Genomic DNA, 17,294 nt, shown 5'->3' on the forward strand with positions numbered 1-17,294 from the left:
ACAACACTGACTAAACACTACTGCATACCTCGCACAAGCCGCAATTCGGTGTCACATACACAGTTAATTATAATCACAGAGATTGGCTTATGTTAGATTAGCTTCGCACCACTTTGTCGAAGCCGAATTTTTGTAGGCTGCAGTTCATCACTGCCGCTGGCTCACCGATGTCATAAATATAATTACGAAACACAGTGTTGTGGCATAGCACAATGGTTAGCGAATAAACATGACGTGTAGAAGGTCGTAGGTTCGAATCTCATCAAATTTGGTGAATTTTTTTTAATACTGTATCTAATCAAAATAGTTTGATTCTTATTTTTGTTCAGCTAGCTGGGTTATTGCATTTTTTAAATTTCTAGTTCTTTGCCACATTTTCATGATCATAATACTGACTTCTTTATTGTGCTCTTGTTTTTCTTCTTACAATTCTTTTTTCATCTTTAATCTGCCGGTGTTGCCTGTAATCTGCAATCAAGAACCAATGAGGGCTGCGCATGGGTTGGTAATGCAGCAGCTCATGTAAACAGTGTGAGGGTAGTTTCTTGTAACGAATGCTAGCGAGAATTTACAGTTTGCTTTTAGCGCTGAAACTGAATTTTTGCTCATAGAGGTTAGCTATAATCACCGTGAAGAAAATGATCGCGATTTTAGTTCTGCTGCAGACTGCCGTTTTCTCAGATACGAGGTGCATTCAAGTTCTAAGGCCTCCGATTTTTTTTCTCTGGACTGGAAAGAGATAGAAACATGCGCATTGTTTTAAAATGAGGCCGCGTTCATTGTCAATACATCCCAGAGATGGCAGCACCGTATGGCAGATGGAATTTTACTGCCAGCGGCGAGAATGAGAACTGTTTTAAACACTTAAAATGGCGACGTTTGCCTTACTGAACAGCGTGCAATCATTCGTTTTCTGAATTTGCGTGGTGTGAAACCAATTGAAATTCATTGACAGTTGAAGGAGACGTGGTGATGGAGTTATGGAAGTGTCGAAAGTGCGTTCGTGGGTGCGACAGTTTAATGAAGGCAGAACATCATCTGACAACAAACCGAAACAACCTTGGGCTCGCACAAGCCGGTCTGACGACATGATCGAGAAAGTGGAGAGAATTGTTTTGGGGGATCGCCGAATGACTATTGAACAGATTGCCTCCAGATTTGGCATTTCTGTGGGTTCTGTGCACACAATCCTGCATGACGACCTGAAAATGCGAAAAGTGTCATCCAGGTGGGTGCCACGAATGCTGATGAACGACCACATGTCTGCCTGTGTGGCATGTTGCCAAGCAATGTTGATGCGCAATGACAGCATGAATGGGACTTTCTTTTCAGCGGTTGTGACAATGGATGAGACGTGGATGCCATTTTTCAATCCAGAAACAAAGCGCCAGTCAGCTCAATGGAAGCACACAGATTCACCACCACCAAAAAAATTTGGGGAAACCGCCAGTGCTGAAAAAATGATGGTGTCCATGTTCTGGGACAGCGAGGGCGTAATCCTTACCCATTGCGTTCCAAAGGGCACTACGGTAACAGGTGCATCCTACGAAAATGTTTTGAAGAACAAATTCCTTCCTGCACTGCAACAAAAACGTCCGGGAAGGGCGCGTGTGCTGTTTCACCAAGACAACGCACCCGCACATCGAGCTAACGTTACGCAACAGTTTATTCGTGATAACAACTTTGAAGTGATTCCTCATGCTCCCTACTCACCTGACCTGGCTCCTAGTGACTATTGGCTTTTTCCAACAGTGAAAGACACTCTCCGTGGCCGCACATTCACCAGCCGTGCTGCTATTGCCTCAGCGATTTTCCAGTGGTCAAAACAGACTCCTAAAGAAGCCTTCGCCGCTACCATGGAATCATGGCGTCAGCATTGTGAAAAATGTGTACGTCTGCAGGGCGATTACGTCGAGAAGTAACGCCAGTTTCACCGATTTCGGGTGAGTAGTTAATTAGAAAAAAAATCGGAGGCCTTAGAACTTGAATGCACCTCGTACATGGCGCATCACTAGACTGTTGTTAGCTTAGGACATGAGTTTAAATCTAGGGCTACAAAACGCACTTCAACCATTAGTCATTTAAAATCACTTGCATCTCGCATTTCCGACCTACATCGCGGCGGCCACTTCCAACATTGCTCCGCGTTACACATTAAAAGAACTGCGAAGTCACCTGTCGTGTTTCTGTCTCACCTATAACTGAGGGTTAGGTGGCGGCCGATATGGCAACACTGTAATGGCAAGTGACAGGCATGTATCCGTGTCGTGTGGACGGCTGCGGATGATGTTTGTGTTTGTGAAGGAAAGGGAGGGGGTGAAAACCATTTCCAGCACGTAGCCACCTCCTCTCGAATAGCAGCTGGGGCAGTCGAGTTAAACGTCGCCATCAGTAGTCTGATAAGCCTTCACTCCACGAGACATTGTGTAGAGGTTTGAATTCAGCTCAAGGTTTAGACGTAAATTTTACCTGTATGCAAACACCTCTCCTCCTCTTGCAACCGAGCGAGGTGGCGCAGTGGCTAGCACACTGGACTCGTATTCGGGAGGACGACGGTTCAAGCCCGCGTCTGGCCATCCTGATTTAGGTTTTCCGTGATTTCCCCAAATCGCTCCAGGCAAATGCCGGGATGGTTCCTTTGAAAGGGCACGGCTGACATCCTTCCCCGTCCTTTCCCAATTCGATGAGACCGATGACCTCGCTGTCTGGTCTCCAACTCCCAAACAACCCAACCCAACCCCCTGCTTGCCAGCCAAATATTAGCGACGAAAATTTCTTACACCGTCGTGATCAGTACCGGGTACCTCCAAGTCGAGCACACAATGCACTGGCGTCCATTAGCGATTTCGGCTACGGAGTCGGGTTTCCACGTTTTGCCCTGCTGAATGTGACATTTGGAGTTGCATTAAGAGCTCTGTCTCTTACTCTAAAACTTCTCTAAAAATGGCTCTGTGCACTATGGGACTTAACATCTGAGGTCATCAGTCCCCCAGAACTTAGAACTACTTAAATCTAAGTAACCTAAGGACATCACACACATCCATGCCCGAAGCACGATTCGAACCTGCGACCGTAGCGGTCGCGCGGTTCCAGACTGAAGCGCCTGGAACCTCTCGGCCACACAGGCCGGCAAAACTTCTCTGGCGTAGTGTTTGTTGTTCAGGTTGCAGGTAGGAGTCTATATCGCATATTGCAGTCAGTGACGCCTAAGACACTTGATATTTACCAGCTATGCCGCTGAAAAGTGCAGGCTGCAGATTGCGATCGCCACTGCAGTCAACTGGCACACAACAGGAACACTAAACTTGGCCATCTGCCGTGTCAGGGTCAGCGTTAACTTGTCAATTGCAGTCTGCGGCAATGGACGTCGACGCAACTGCGTGCATACCGCAGCATACTGAATCGAATCGTCGCCGCGGGTAGCTTCACACTATTTTGTTTCTCCGTCATCGAGCCGACACTAGGACGCAATATTGCAGTGAAACAGTGCTTGCATTGTGTGGTCCAGTGCTCGGCCATTGCTGTGCAAGATTCTCTCCCGTCTACTGCGTCCTCACAGGACACACTGTCGTAACAGCACACCCTGTACGAGCTGTGGTGCTATGATAATGCAAAACTATCTGCATCGTATGATTCTGGTCCATTCGAACTCGCAAGCATGTTGATATTCCACTCCTTGACATCGATTAGCCATTGTGGCACCTTCTTCCATGTTTTCCTCTTCGTATGGCGGCTCTTCAATGGTGAAGGTGGCTAAACATACATTTCCCATCGAGTGAGGTGGTGCCGTCGTAAAACACTCGACTCGCATTTCATAAAAAGATGTTACGGCTACCCAGTTTTAGCTGTGGTTTCCCTTTACTGTCTAAAGAAAAAGTTGAGGTTGTGCGTTGGAAAACGACAAGACTGATTTCTTCCTCCATCCTCCCCATTCCGAGCTTGTGTTTTGTCTCTAATGGCCTCTTCGTCAACAGGCTTAAATCCCATCTTCGTTTCTTCATTCCGACATTTTCACCCGAACATAAAATGGGACTGCAGTGCATGCTCTTCGGCATACACCCCCAATGTTGCTCACTTGTTGTCGGTACACTGGCGTACACAGCTTCTATGGATGGATTCATTCACGCTATTCTCTGTAGCAATTGCATTTTCACAACCGTTAGTGTACTAGACAATATCGACGGAATAAAGTCCTGTCAATGTGTTCCTGTTGCATGTGATCCCTTGGATGATCTGTTCAAACACTTTTGAGTTCCAAAATCAACTAACAACATTTTTGTATCTGCATTAGGAACAATTCGCAACAGATACACATTCTGCCTACACGGGATTTCTCTCTTGCTGGTTTCACAGCCTCTGCCTCTTTTCAGTAAACTTCCCACTAAACATTGAAACAAATAGCTAAGCTTCACAGACTGATTCAAACCTTTAAGTTGTCACAAGTTTCTCTTGATACCTGCCAGACACCCCATGTGTCAGAAAACGACTGCAGCACAATCTCATAAAAGTTCGATACAACATGTACTGCATGAACCATAAATAAATTTTTTCTCAGTGACAAATCTTGAGATTGTGTCCAACTCAAAGTCTCTGACGCATACGGAGTGAGGTGACTCGTAGTTACATCCAACTCGTATTGGGAGAAAGCTGGACTTGATTTTTCGTTCAGGACGGTCATGGCTTATTTCTGCCTTCATCCTTGAACAGCGGGGGTAGTGTTCTGTCCATAATGATCTCGATGTGAACGGGACGCAGCACTTTTTAAGTTCCCTTCCATCCGTCTTCTGCACATTTCAATCACGTTTAGTGTCACATAATCTTTTTGGAAAGGTGTATTTTAATTTTTACGATTTCTGTCGCGTTATCTTCGTCTTTGGTGTTTAGGCCCTATGGGCTTACACAATCTTGACACCTTACAGTGTGGGTCTTCCTTCTTCTTCATGGCGCTGCGTTTTGCACCTGAGGTATCTGAATGATAGCGGGCCGGCCAGGGTGGCCGAGCGGTTCTAGGCGCTACAGTCTGGAACCGCGCGCCCGCTACGATCGCAGGTTCGAATCCTGCCTCGGGCATGGATGTGTGTGGTGACCTGAGATTAGTTAGGTTTAAGTAGTTCTAAGTTCTAGGGGACTGATGACCTCAGATGTTAAGTCCTATAGTGCTCAGAGCCATTTGAACCAATGATAGCGGCGCTGCTTATTGCACCAATAACAACTCCTCTTCTTACGTTTCCGGAAGCGTCAGCCACTAAGACGTGTCCTGCCACCAGTTGACTTCGCTGCTGAAAAAAAAAAAAAAAAAAAAAACATTAGCGCGGCATTTCCTGTTGTTCCAAACTGAGTATCTGAGAGGCGGTAACTGGAATTTTTATACTTTGTAAAAATTAACGTGTCATTGGTTAAATTATTTCGGTACTCAGTTGTTTTACAGTTCTTTTCTCTCTTGTTACCGAAGTTCCGATTAATATTCTTTGGCAAGTCCTCGTAACAGTAGCGGAGCGAAAGAAGGGTTTAGGTACATTTTTGTTCGTGAAGAGAACCAGTCTCAATCAGGTGAAGAAGCGGATCACTTTGCGCAAAAACATGGTATGTATATTAAACACTAAGTTTCTTTCACAGATACCTACCACCTTCGTTGTAAGCTGTTTCATTTCTTGCGTACGTGTGGTCATACGTCACATTTCCCTCATAAAACGTAATATATATGTCAAAACTATCAACGTTACTCTAGTCACAAAAAGTGATGGAAATACACGCTGTACGAGATTCCTGATTAATTTCTCAACATGATGATACATTCTTATGAAATTATTTTTTGTTGCACGCCAAGAATGTTGTGATTTTAGCTATTGTATTTATTCATGTTCATCTAAATAGTAGTTGTCTTGTAAACTTACAGTAAAACGGTGTTTGAATAATTTGTGTTTGATGTTTTGACGATGCAGGTGCTTCTTTTGTCGTCATCATTATCGCTGCTATCAACAACATCGTACTGTATACCTTCGGTCACTTTATTTCACTATCGCGATTATCTGTCGTAATGGACACAACCACTTCACATTCACTTCGTGCTTTCAAAGGTACCTTTCTTTCTTTCCAATTTCTTTGTGGACCTGGAAGATTGTAATAAGATAAGAATAAGAATGAGGCAACCAACGGATAGCATCGAGAATTGGACGGTAGTTTTTCATCACTAATTGCAGAAAATTCTGAATCCTCAATCAGTGGCATGGAATCTAATTTAGGATCCATGCTTTCAGAAAGGTAATACAGAATTATTACACTATTTGCTCAAAAGTATCCGGTCGCACCCAAAAACATACGTTTTTCGTATTAGGTGCATTGTGCTGCCACCCATATTAGCGACCTCAATAGCCATTAGACATCGTGAGAGAGCAGAATGGAGAGCTCCGCAGAACTCACGGACGTCGGCAGTTGTCAGGGGATTGGGTATCACATGTGTCATACGTCTGTACGCGAGATTTCCACACTCCTAAACATCCCTTGGTCCACTGTTTCCGATGTGATAGTGAAGTGAAAACGTGAAGGGACACGTACAGCACTAAAGCGTACAGACCGACCTTGTCTGCTGACTGACAGAGACCACCGACAGGTGAAGAAGGTCGTAATGTGTAATAGGCAGACATCTATCCAGACCATCACATATGAATTCCAAAGTGCTTCGGACTCCACTGCAAGTACTATGACAGTTAGGCGGGAGGTGAGAAAACTTGGATTTGATGGTCGAGCGGCTGCTCATTAGCTACACATCACGCCGGTAAATACCAAACGACGCCTCGCATGGTGTAAAGAGCTTAAACATTGGACGATTGAACAGTGTAAAAACGTTGGGTGGAGTGACGGATCACGGTACATAATGTGGCGATCCGATGGCAGGCTGTGGGTATGGTGAATGCCCAGTGAACGTCATCTGCCAGCGTGTGTAGTGCCAACAGTAAAATTCGGAGGTGGTGGTGTTGTGGTGTGGTCGTGTTTTTCATGGATGGGCTTTGCACCCCTTGTTGTTTTGCGTGGCACTATCACAGCACAGGCCCACACTGATGTTTTAAGCACCTTCTTGCTCCCAACTGTTGAAGGGAAATTCGGGGAAGGCGACTGCATCTTTCAACATGCACACGTTCATAATGAACGGCCTGTGGTGGAGTGGTTACACGACTCGACTTCGTGTCAAGCCTCACCGACCGACATCGATACCCCTCCTCCGTGAAGAATGGGCTGCCATTCCCCAAGAAACCTTCCAGCACCTGATTGGACGTTTTCCTGCGAGAGTGGAAGCTGTCATCAAGGCTAAGCGTGGGCCAACTCCACACTTAATTCCAGCATTACCGATGGAGTGCGCCACGAACTTGTAAGTCATTTTCAGCGAGGTGTCCGGATACTTTTGAGCACATAGTGTAATTATAGATTCTTTCAATAGTTTATTCACCACTATGAAACTGAAGGTCGAATATTAAATTCTCGGAAGTTCAGATTTCTTATCCATCGAATCTATTATTTTGTATGAAGACTGTTTTCGTCTCTGAATTCGGGAACGTAACTATAGTTTCACATTTTAACCGTTTCAAATAATGTATCCATCGTGCACGTCCATGTCAGAAATGGACGTCACTTTTTATATGTTCACTGTAGTATCAAAATTTCAGTCTTTTGATAGTTTTTTAATATACACTGCGTATGACGATGTGGAATAGTTTTTAGTCGTTTACAAGACCGGCTTTCTTGACGTCGTTAAACAGTTTGCAGTTTTGGATATACCTTGATATTAATGATATGTACCATTCGCATAGGAGTGTCTTAATTACGTGTACCATTTGCATTTTTTATTAATTAAACTGTTCTGGAATTCATCATCTGTTTTTGACAAAATTGTAAATTTCCATCTCTGTGAACCATTCACGTAAGCGCGACTTTATTAAAACCATAACACAAAATTGTCTTTGATTCTTGTGTACAAGCACACAAGCATTTCTACTTTCTCTTTATTGGTGTGCAATGTACTTTGCTGAAGCTTCAGTTGAGGGCGGTTGACTGAACTTCCGGTTTTCTTTGTGTTTCCATTTGTTTACTGTAAACTCCATCTAGAGAACAGGTTACGTTACCCTGTTTACCTGCACTGTGTGGCAGTACAGGAGAGCCACAGACAATTTTGTGTTACGTTTTTTAATAATGTCGTGCTTGCGTGAATGGTTCACTGTGAAATGTTTTTGATCAGTTCCTGAGGAGAGGAAAAGTTGGGGTACTATGTAAAACAGACGCACTGTTGTTGATATCTTCCCAGCGAACCAGGTTACAAGAAAGGCAATCATGCTGGTTAAACTCCCCCTGACAGCTAAACAACATTTTCTTGATATATTTGTTACTTAGGTTCTGGGCAAAAACTTAATTGGGGTGGTCAAGATGAATAGAGCACCTTGCTTATGTTCTGTGACGCCCATTAGAGCCTACGTTAGCTAGCTGATATTTACACTTTACTGGAAGCCTAGACCAAATCTTTGAATTCTTTCTCTGGTAGTCTTCTTTGCTATGTCTATCCCCCGTTCAGTTTCTGTTCGTCGTGGAAGCCTTTTCAACTGTCGATAACTGACCTATACATTTTTCGGTCTGAGATGTCTCTTTGATTTAATGCGTCCCGTTCAATATCCTTTCTTACCCCTCTGAATCGTTGGTCGCAAACTTTGGGTCTGCTGTCAAGTATACTAAAAATCTGTCTTGGCGAGCCTCATGCCAACCACCTTAAATCGATATTCGTAAAATTTTTTTCTTCTTTTCCTAATTGGCTCGATTAACTGTTTATTTTCCTGGTGTAGTTCTTCCCTTCTTCGTAATCTATAATGCCTGTCCACGATATTTTGACCCATTATTTTGTGGAGCATTTTTCTCTCGAATTTCTCAGTTTTTCGTAGTGCTGATATCCCTGTCCTTCGGAGATTTCCACAATACACGGAGACTCCTTTTTAATAACAGTGTTGTAGTGTCTTAGTTTTACCTAAACTTGAGATGGCTTTTCTTTGGTGTAAAGCATGTGTTCTACGATAAGAACTACCCATATTTTTTCACCCTGATGTTGTTGGCTAGTTTTCAGTTGCGCTATTTCTCCCTAGATATTTAAAGCTGTCAACTTTTTCTACCATGCCATGTATCGCTGTGTCTGTTGTGTAAAGAGATAGGCAGGTAGGACTTTGCAACCAATTCCTCTTCAGGTTTTACCGGAGTTATCATCAAAAGCAAGTAACCCCGTAAAATAAAATCCATAGTAATACAAAGCGATCGCGCTGACGGTGGTACAGGACCACCCCTTCCAGTCCAACGACGAAGTTATCTGTTATTTAGATGCTCACGGACATAAAGCTACATCTATACACATATTGCGCGAATCATCATAAAGCGCATGGCGGAGTGTACCTCGTACCAATGCTAGTCATTCCCTCTCCTGTTCCACCCACAAGTGGAAGACGTCTTTAGAGTCGTCAGTTTTCTGGCAATTTGCCAAACGGGTGCTGATTCATATACCTTCTCTTCTCCCACGCTGTCTTACATCATGTTCCTCAAATCTATTGTACAAACAGAAACAGTCCTTTGTGGAGAATTTTGGCCAGTTTCCTGTGGCTTTACTGCTCCAGTTTACATTCAGGGCGACGACATCTACTACGAAATTGTACAATCGTTCGATTTTCCGGGCACTACATACAGTTGCGCCTTACACTGAATACATGTCTGCGGGTTACTGTAACGAGTAACAACACATGTTGGACACCCATCGTGAACTATAAACAGTGATAAACTGCATTGTGGATGCATCACAGACGATTATGCATTCTTTTTTAAGGTGGTGTCACCAATGCCAGCACATAAGGCAGCTGTTTTAGCTCGATGCATGTAACTTTGCCGGCTATAATTTTTAGAACGGAACCGACAGCAGAACATGACCTCTGAACTGCCTCTTTAAGATTCCTTGTAATTATTATTATTTACAATACACTCCTGAAACTTGGTACACCTGTATTATTGCATGAACGTAATCCAGTGCTGTAATTAGAATTTCCTATTACAAATACAAATGATACTTAATCTATCGTGTATAAGGACGTTTTCGTTCCAAATTTGATTTTTAGTAAATAACTTGAAAACTAATAGAGGTAAAATATTGGTGTCACGTATACAATGTATGTTGTACATGTAACAGAGATTAAATACGAATTTTCATCTTTCTGAGTCTAATGTTTAGCACCTTCAGTTTTTTGTAAAAACGCCGATTTTTGGCCAAAATATTGCTCTTATCAAGTCGCGACTTGTAACTTTTAATTGTGACATACATTTGCGTATTCTGAACAGTTTTTAGCAGTGTAGTCACATTATTCTGCGCCACTTTTTTTTAAGATCGTATATTTTGCTTCGCATTTTTATTTGATCATTCTGAGACCTTACCATGTTAACATTAATATACTGAAGCATACAATGACGAAGTTTGGAAAAGTTATTTTAATTTTTAATTTCACTCTTAGATTATAGTCCAATCCTTTGTATACTAAGCACAGGCGCATTATGATGACGTGGCGCTGGTGGTAGTGAACCGGAGTAAGCTCCGGCACACTCGCTCGCCTCTGTACCTCTCACAATGATAAAGCGCTTGTTTTGCCTCAAGTTGGATGCATTGGGTTATAATTTTTTTCATACAAATACGTCATGCACCTTTACGATGGAGTTTAGGAGTTTTCCCTCATAATTCTTCTGACTGTAACTGCTTAATAAAGAAATCATTCGCGTTTAAAGAAATCCGTCTTCCTGCGTGAATTACCAGGGTATATGCAGTTTACGAGTAATACAAGCAGAATAGTTTCGCACATTATTATGCCTTAAGCTACATTTCATGTTGTATGGTACGTGGTCTTGTGGTACCAACATGAGAAACCCACGACAGCTAGACATCTTATAGACAGCTAACTGCAGAGATATGGTGAACAATGCAATTACGAACAGAGCTAATGAAACCAGAAACGTTACATGGTGTTTGGGCGTTACTAACTTAAAATTCCACTCAGACCGTCCTAATTCAAGATTTTTATGATTTCTCTTAATCACCTCACAGCAAATCTGGTAAGGTTCCTCAGTTCCTCAAAGAACCCACGGCCGATTTCATCAATCAGCTTCATCGCATCCAATCTAGTGTTTGTCTCCAATGGCCACGACGTCGGCTAAGTATTAGTTATCTAAAATCCTTTCGTTTTTATCTCTCTTAATACAATGAAGAGCCAAAGAAACTGGTACACCTGCCTAATATCGTGTAGCGCTTCCGCGACCACGCAGAAGTGCCGCAACACGACGTGACATGGACTTGACTAATGTCTGAGGTAGCGCTGGAGAGAGCTGATACCATCAATCCTGCAGTGCTGTCCTTAAATCCGTAAGGGTACGAGAGGGCGGAGATCTCTTCTGAAAAGCACGTTGCCAGGCATCCCATATATGCTCAATAATGGTCATGTCTGGGGACTTTGGTGACCAGCTGAAGTGTTTAAACTCAGAAGAGTGTTTCTGGAGCCATTCTGTAGCAATTCTGGACGTGTGGGGTGTTGCACTGTCCTGGCGGAATTGCCCAAGTCCGTCGGAATGCACAGTGGTCATGAATGGATGCAGGTGATCAGAGAGGATGCTTACGTACGTGTCACCTATCAGAATAGTATTTAGACGTATCAGGGGTCCCATATGATTCCAAATGCACACGACCCCACGCCATTACAGAGCCTCCACCAGTTTGAACAGTCTCCTGCTGACGTGCAGGGTCCATGGATTCATGAGGTTGTCTCCATACCCGTACACGTCTATCCGCTCGATACAATTTGAAGCGAGACTCGTCCGACCAGGCAAAATGTTTCCAGTCATCAAGGCGTTGCCGACCGCAGCGCCGTATTCTGCCTGTTTACATATCTGTATATTTGAATACGCATGCCTACACCAGTTTACATGGCGCTTCAGTGTATATTCCTCTTTGATCAAACGGAGTCTGACACAAGAAACCATGATCATACGTTTCACCATACATCACATGGGTACATACGCTAGTTCATCTTTTTCCCAAAACTAAGAATAATTCTGTTTCCGTGTTTCTTGATTTTCTTACACTGTTTTCCTTCGGGGTCATATTATTCTGGTTAGCTGTTCTGATTTGTAAAAGTGGCATTTGCGGCTGGATTACAATGTAAATTTTACGTAATACGTAAAATGGAATTTTAATTATTAAGTCTACAACTTTGCTTCCGCCCATTTTGCAATAGACGGCAGTAGCGGCAAGTGGGATGCGGGTCATAGATGTAATATAATAAACTTAGGCATCTGTAAACATAATTCCATAAAATTATTAGTCGATTTGTGATTGCGTCATAAGGTTATTCTCGATTAAGTACGTCAACTTCGTACCCATTTTTCGCCATTTGATGGAAGTTTTAATTTTCTGCTTTAACATGAAGAAATCTGAGACTGTGTCTTTTAAAATGCTGGTAAGACCAATGGTGAGGGAACTATTAGTGGAAAAATGTGCAGAGAATATTTTCAACGCCTTAAGAACGGTGATTTTGATATCGAGGACCGGCATGGCGGTGGAAGACAGAAAGTTTTCGTAGCTACTGAAACAGACGAAGACAGTCACAGGACAGCTTTATCGAAAGCAAAATCCGTCAAAATTATCATGGAAACATTGAAATGAGAAGTCCTATCCTTCCCGCTATATTCTCCATACGCTGCTCTCTCTCTGACTACCACCTTTTTCGATCAGTGGCATACAGTCTGGCTGACCAGCACTTTCGATCATATGAACAAGTGCAAAATTGAATCGATTCATGGGTCCCTACAACAGCCGTCCAGTTCTTCCGCCACGGGATTCGTATGCTATCCGAAAGATGGGAGAATGTAGTGGCCAGCGATGGTCAATACTATGAATCATAATTTTTTTGTAAGTTTTTCACAATAAAGCCCCGAACTTCGAGAAAAAACGGCGGAAGCAAAGTTGTAGACCTAGTATTATTTTTCATGAATAAGGAGCCAGAATGGGTTAAATGCGTAATACGTGATGCAGATGATAATGCTGTTTTTTATTTATCGGAGATCCCATCCATACTTCTCACGTAATACCTCGCCTGTTTAAGGTGCTATTGAAGTGGAGGGATGAATAACCTATCGAAAATGACTATCAGCCCAAAACTGTTAGTAATCTACGTTAAGAATCACAGAGGTTTAATAATGTTTCCCCACGTTTCATTTATAGTCTGCAAACTAGGAGCGTCGCAAATTAAAGAGATTATTTATTGTAACAGAATTAACTGAAGTGACATATAATTTATGAGCCTTATTAACATTTTTAACTGATTTATTGTTGATATGAAGGACTGTAAAACTTTTTTTCTGTGCTATCGAAGGAGATTCTGCAGTGAATGCAAATAAGAAAGAATTCTATTTCATAAATATAATTATAAGAGCTGCGGAATAGTTACATTTTTCTTGACAAGGGACTATCTGAAAGCTGTACTTATTATCTCAAAAAATAGATACATATTTTTTGTTTGTTTTCAACTACATGCCTGCTGCACTGGTACACATTGAATTTCATACACCATTGTAGCGTAATATGCCACTGGAGGAGACAAAATAATACTAGACAGCCCATTGATAATGTGGGGTAGCGTTGGGGTAACTCATTTTCTGCATTTGGAGAGGAAAAGCTGCGAAAACGGACGCTGAGCTTGTGGAATAATATGGTATCAATGGACTATCATGTGACACAGTGGTCAGGAGACGGAAGCACTTTCAGTGCAGTGAAAAACTTCTGTATGACTAAGAACAAAGTAGCAGACCTCCTCCGGTGAAGAGCCAAGAATCGTGAAAGAAGAGAAGGCCCAGGTGTTGGAAGCCCGGTGTATCACAACCAAGGTGACAGAGGAGAAAGGATGGGATTATGCTGCCATCTCGCTGCTTGCTGCTCGCCGGCATGGCCCTGCGATGATGGATCAAACCCGCTGCGTCTTGAAGGTCCATTTAACCTGCACCACCGCTGCTCGCCCCACTGCTCGCTACGATCCTCGCCAGGTGATGATATTAAGCTGGTTTGTATTTCGCGCTGCGACTGTCGCCGTATATCCTGAACTCTGACTGTGATTGGCTACTTCAAGATCACTTCAGCAGTGCCGAAGTTGACGCTGCTAGCACTCTGCTCAATAGGTAAACACCTGAAGGGTAGTTGTTCCCGGAGGGCATCGAGCAACGAGGCTGCAGCGTAAATGCATCGATATTACCGGCTGGGAGTGAGGTGCGATGTGCCAGCAGCGAGCAGCGAGGTGCCTTTAGGGATGGAAAACCATTACCAGTATTTTAGTTCTGAATAACAGGTATTTTTCGGTATTTGTCTTTTCTCGGTTATAACAGGTGTGTATTTTTTTACCAATAACTGAGTAATAAAACGAAATATTAATTAGCAATGCAGTGCTAAAATTCTTCGTTTTTAAATAAACATTTCTTTAAAAAACAATAATTTTTATTTGTAAAATTTCCATTGGTTTGAAATATTGCGTTATTATATAAAATGAATAAAGCCCCCACCTGGTGTACACAGTAGTTTCTCACTGTCGTCGCTGGACATCCATTACACTGCAGAATGGCACCAGCCGTAGTCGGCCGCATGGCCGAGCGGTTCTAAGCGCTTCAGTCCGGAGCCGCGCTGCTGCTACGGCCGCATGTTCGAATCCTGCCTCGGGTATGGATGTGTGTGATGTCCTTAGGTTAGTTAGGTTTAACTAGTTCTAAGTCCAGGGGACTGATGACCTCCGATGTTAAGTCCCATAGTGTTTAGAGCCATTTGAACCATTTTTGTTTTTTATGTTTTTACGAAGTGATGTAACCATGAAATACAACGCTTGATATCGTTAAAAGATTAAAGATTTGTCTGCTATTTCCATGAAATAATGAATGAGTAATGCAATTATATAAGCCGAGCGGTTCTAGGCGCTTCAGCCCGGAACCACGCGACTGCTACGGTCGCAGGTTCGAGTCCTGCCTCAGGCATGGATGTGTGTGATGTCCTTAGGTTAATTATGTTTAAGTAGTTCTAAGTTCTAGGGGACTGATGACCTCAGATGTTAAGTCCCATAGTGCTCAGAGCCATTTTTGAAATTATATAAATTAAGAGCTTAACAACAATTCATTCGTAGTATACAACAAAAGTAGAAAGTAGCTGATCTGCTGCCTGTACCTACATAATATGCTATAAACTGCTCATAGCCCTTGAAAACGGACAAACTATCACCAAAAACAGAATTCTTCCACCTCAGTTTTCACCCTTCAGTACTGACTATTCATAATGGCCAGATAGCGGTATGATCCCCGATTACAACATGATTTCTGAGCAAAGTTTCAAAAAGTTAGAATCAATAGGAGAATAGAGGTGATTTTCTTGTAGCATTGAACCACTTATCTATTTTGGAGAACAGCAGTGAACGGTGGGTGGACTAAGTCTTTTTTTTTTTGCCTATTTAATTTAATACTTTCATTCTATGTACCTTGAAACATAGGGTGTCAAAATTTTTAAACCTTTGTTCAATTCCTACGTTTATTACAAAAAATAATAGGAATAAAAAACCTGGTTTTAACACTCAGTTTCAACTGGCGTGAAAAAAAAAAAGAAAAGAAAACGATATAGCCGAAAACCGACTGTTTCAGCGATAACCGCCATCCCTTGGTGCAAGGAGCGAAGATGCAGCATAAATGTACCCTAACACATGTGTCAGTATTCAGCATCTCGTACGACATTCTGACCATGGCAAATGCTGCCGCCCGCTGGCTTCCGCGAGTGCTCACAGCCGTTCAGGAAGTCCATGCAACCGAGGAAGCAGCGGTATCAGGACAATCTAGATGACTTCTTTAGCCGCTTTATAACCGTGGACGAGAGGTAGGTGTACAATCGTTCCGAGATGAAGGAGCAAAACAAACAGTGGAAACATGTGGATTTACCACTGCCGTAAAAGGGGAAGTCTAAAGCATCAATGGGCAAGGAGATGCTGAGGGTTTTTGTGGGACTGCCGTGTTGTGGTGCTAACAGATTATGCTCGTAAGCAACAAATCGTCTCCAGAGCACGATATCTCCTGACAAGGTTACAGGTGGTTACAAACCTGCCCAAGACGGTATTTCTGTTCCACGACGACGTCCAGACCGGCCGCTGTGGCAGAGGGGTTCTAGGCGCTTCTAATCCTGCCTCGGGCACGGATGTGTGTGATGTCCTTAGGTTTAAGTAGTTCTAAGTCTAGGGGACTGATGACCTCAGATGTTAAGTCCCATAGTGCTTAGAGCCATTTGAACAATTTGAACAACGTCCAGCTCATTCTGTCACAGGACGCAGTCACACCTGCTGCCTCTTTCGGGGAAGAATTTTTTTTGCACCTCCCGTGCTCTCCTGACATGACACCCAATGACATCATCTTCTTTCCTTGGATGAAGGAACCATTGGGTGACAGGCATTTCTATAATGACGACGAGAAGATTTTTGAAGTGGAACATTCCCTGAACTGTTAAAAACTAAACTAAACTCCGCCCGGAACAGGCCATGAAGACTCAACGGCACCGACCGACCGCCGTGTCATCCTCAGCCCACAGTTGTTACTGGATGCAGATATGGAGGGCAGCTCACCGCTCTCCCGGCCGTATGTCAATTTACGAGACCGGAGCCACTACTTCTCAATCAAGTAGTTCCTCAGTTTGCCTCACAAGGGCTTAGTGCACGCCACTGGCCAACAGCACTTGGCAGACCGGATGGTCACCCACCCAAGTGCTAGCCCAGCCCGATAGCGCTTAACTTCGGTGATCTGACGGGAACCGGTATTACCACTGCGGCATGGCCGTTGACATCTAAAGTGAATGTAAGAAATATATTTCCAAACAAGAAACACAGCATATACCGTCGACAGCTCTTAACGGGGACTGGTGTTACCACTGCGGCAAGGCCATTGGCCTGAACAGCTACAGAGCAAAATTTTACAACCAAAATCTTCAATCAGTCATTGCAAAAAAATGTCGCACGAAAGAACAAACACCATTACCATGCCTCATGGCCACAGTTTGATTTTTTCGGAATCATAATTAAAACTTTATTACTGCCCCTCGTATAGATTTTTCCGAACTACCTACATTTCATTGCTGCCACTGTGTGGGCATTAAAGCAGGCAAATAGAGTTTGCTCACTCCGAATGTGCACGCAAACAATTCCCGTCGCTATGGTCTGACCGGCAGGCTTACGAGTCTT

At 43.2% G+C, this 17,294-nt stretch overlaps 1 pseudogene; it reads right to left on the reverse strand.

Moving 5' to 3' along the window:
- Window positions 1-16,780: 16,780 nt before the first annotated feature.
- On the reverse strand, window positions 16,781-16,898 carry LOC126102143 (5S ribosomal RNA; annotated as a pseudogene).
- Between the last annotated feature and the right edge of the window lie 396 nt (window positions 16,899-17,294).

This window comes from Schistocerca cancellata, chromosome 1, assembly GCF_023864275.1.
Source record: "Schistocerca cancellata isolate TAMUIC-IGC-003103 chromosome 1, iqSchCanc2.1, whole genome shotgun sequence".
In the NCBI taxonomy this organism is placed as follows: Eukaryota; Metazoa; Arthropoda; class Insecta; order Orthoptera; family Acrididae; genus Schistocerca; species Schistocerca cancellata.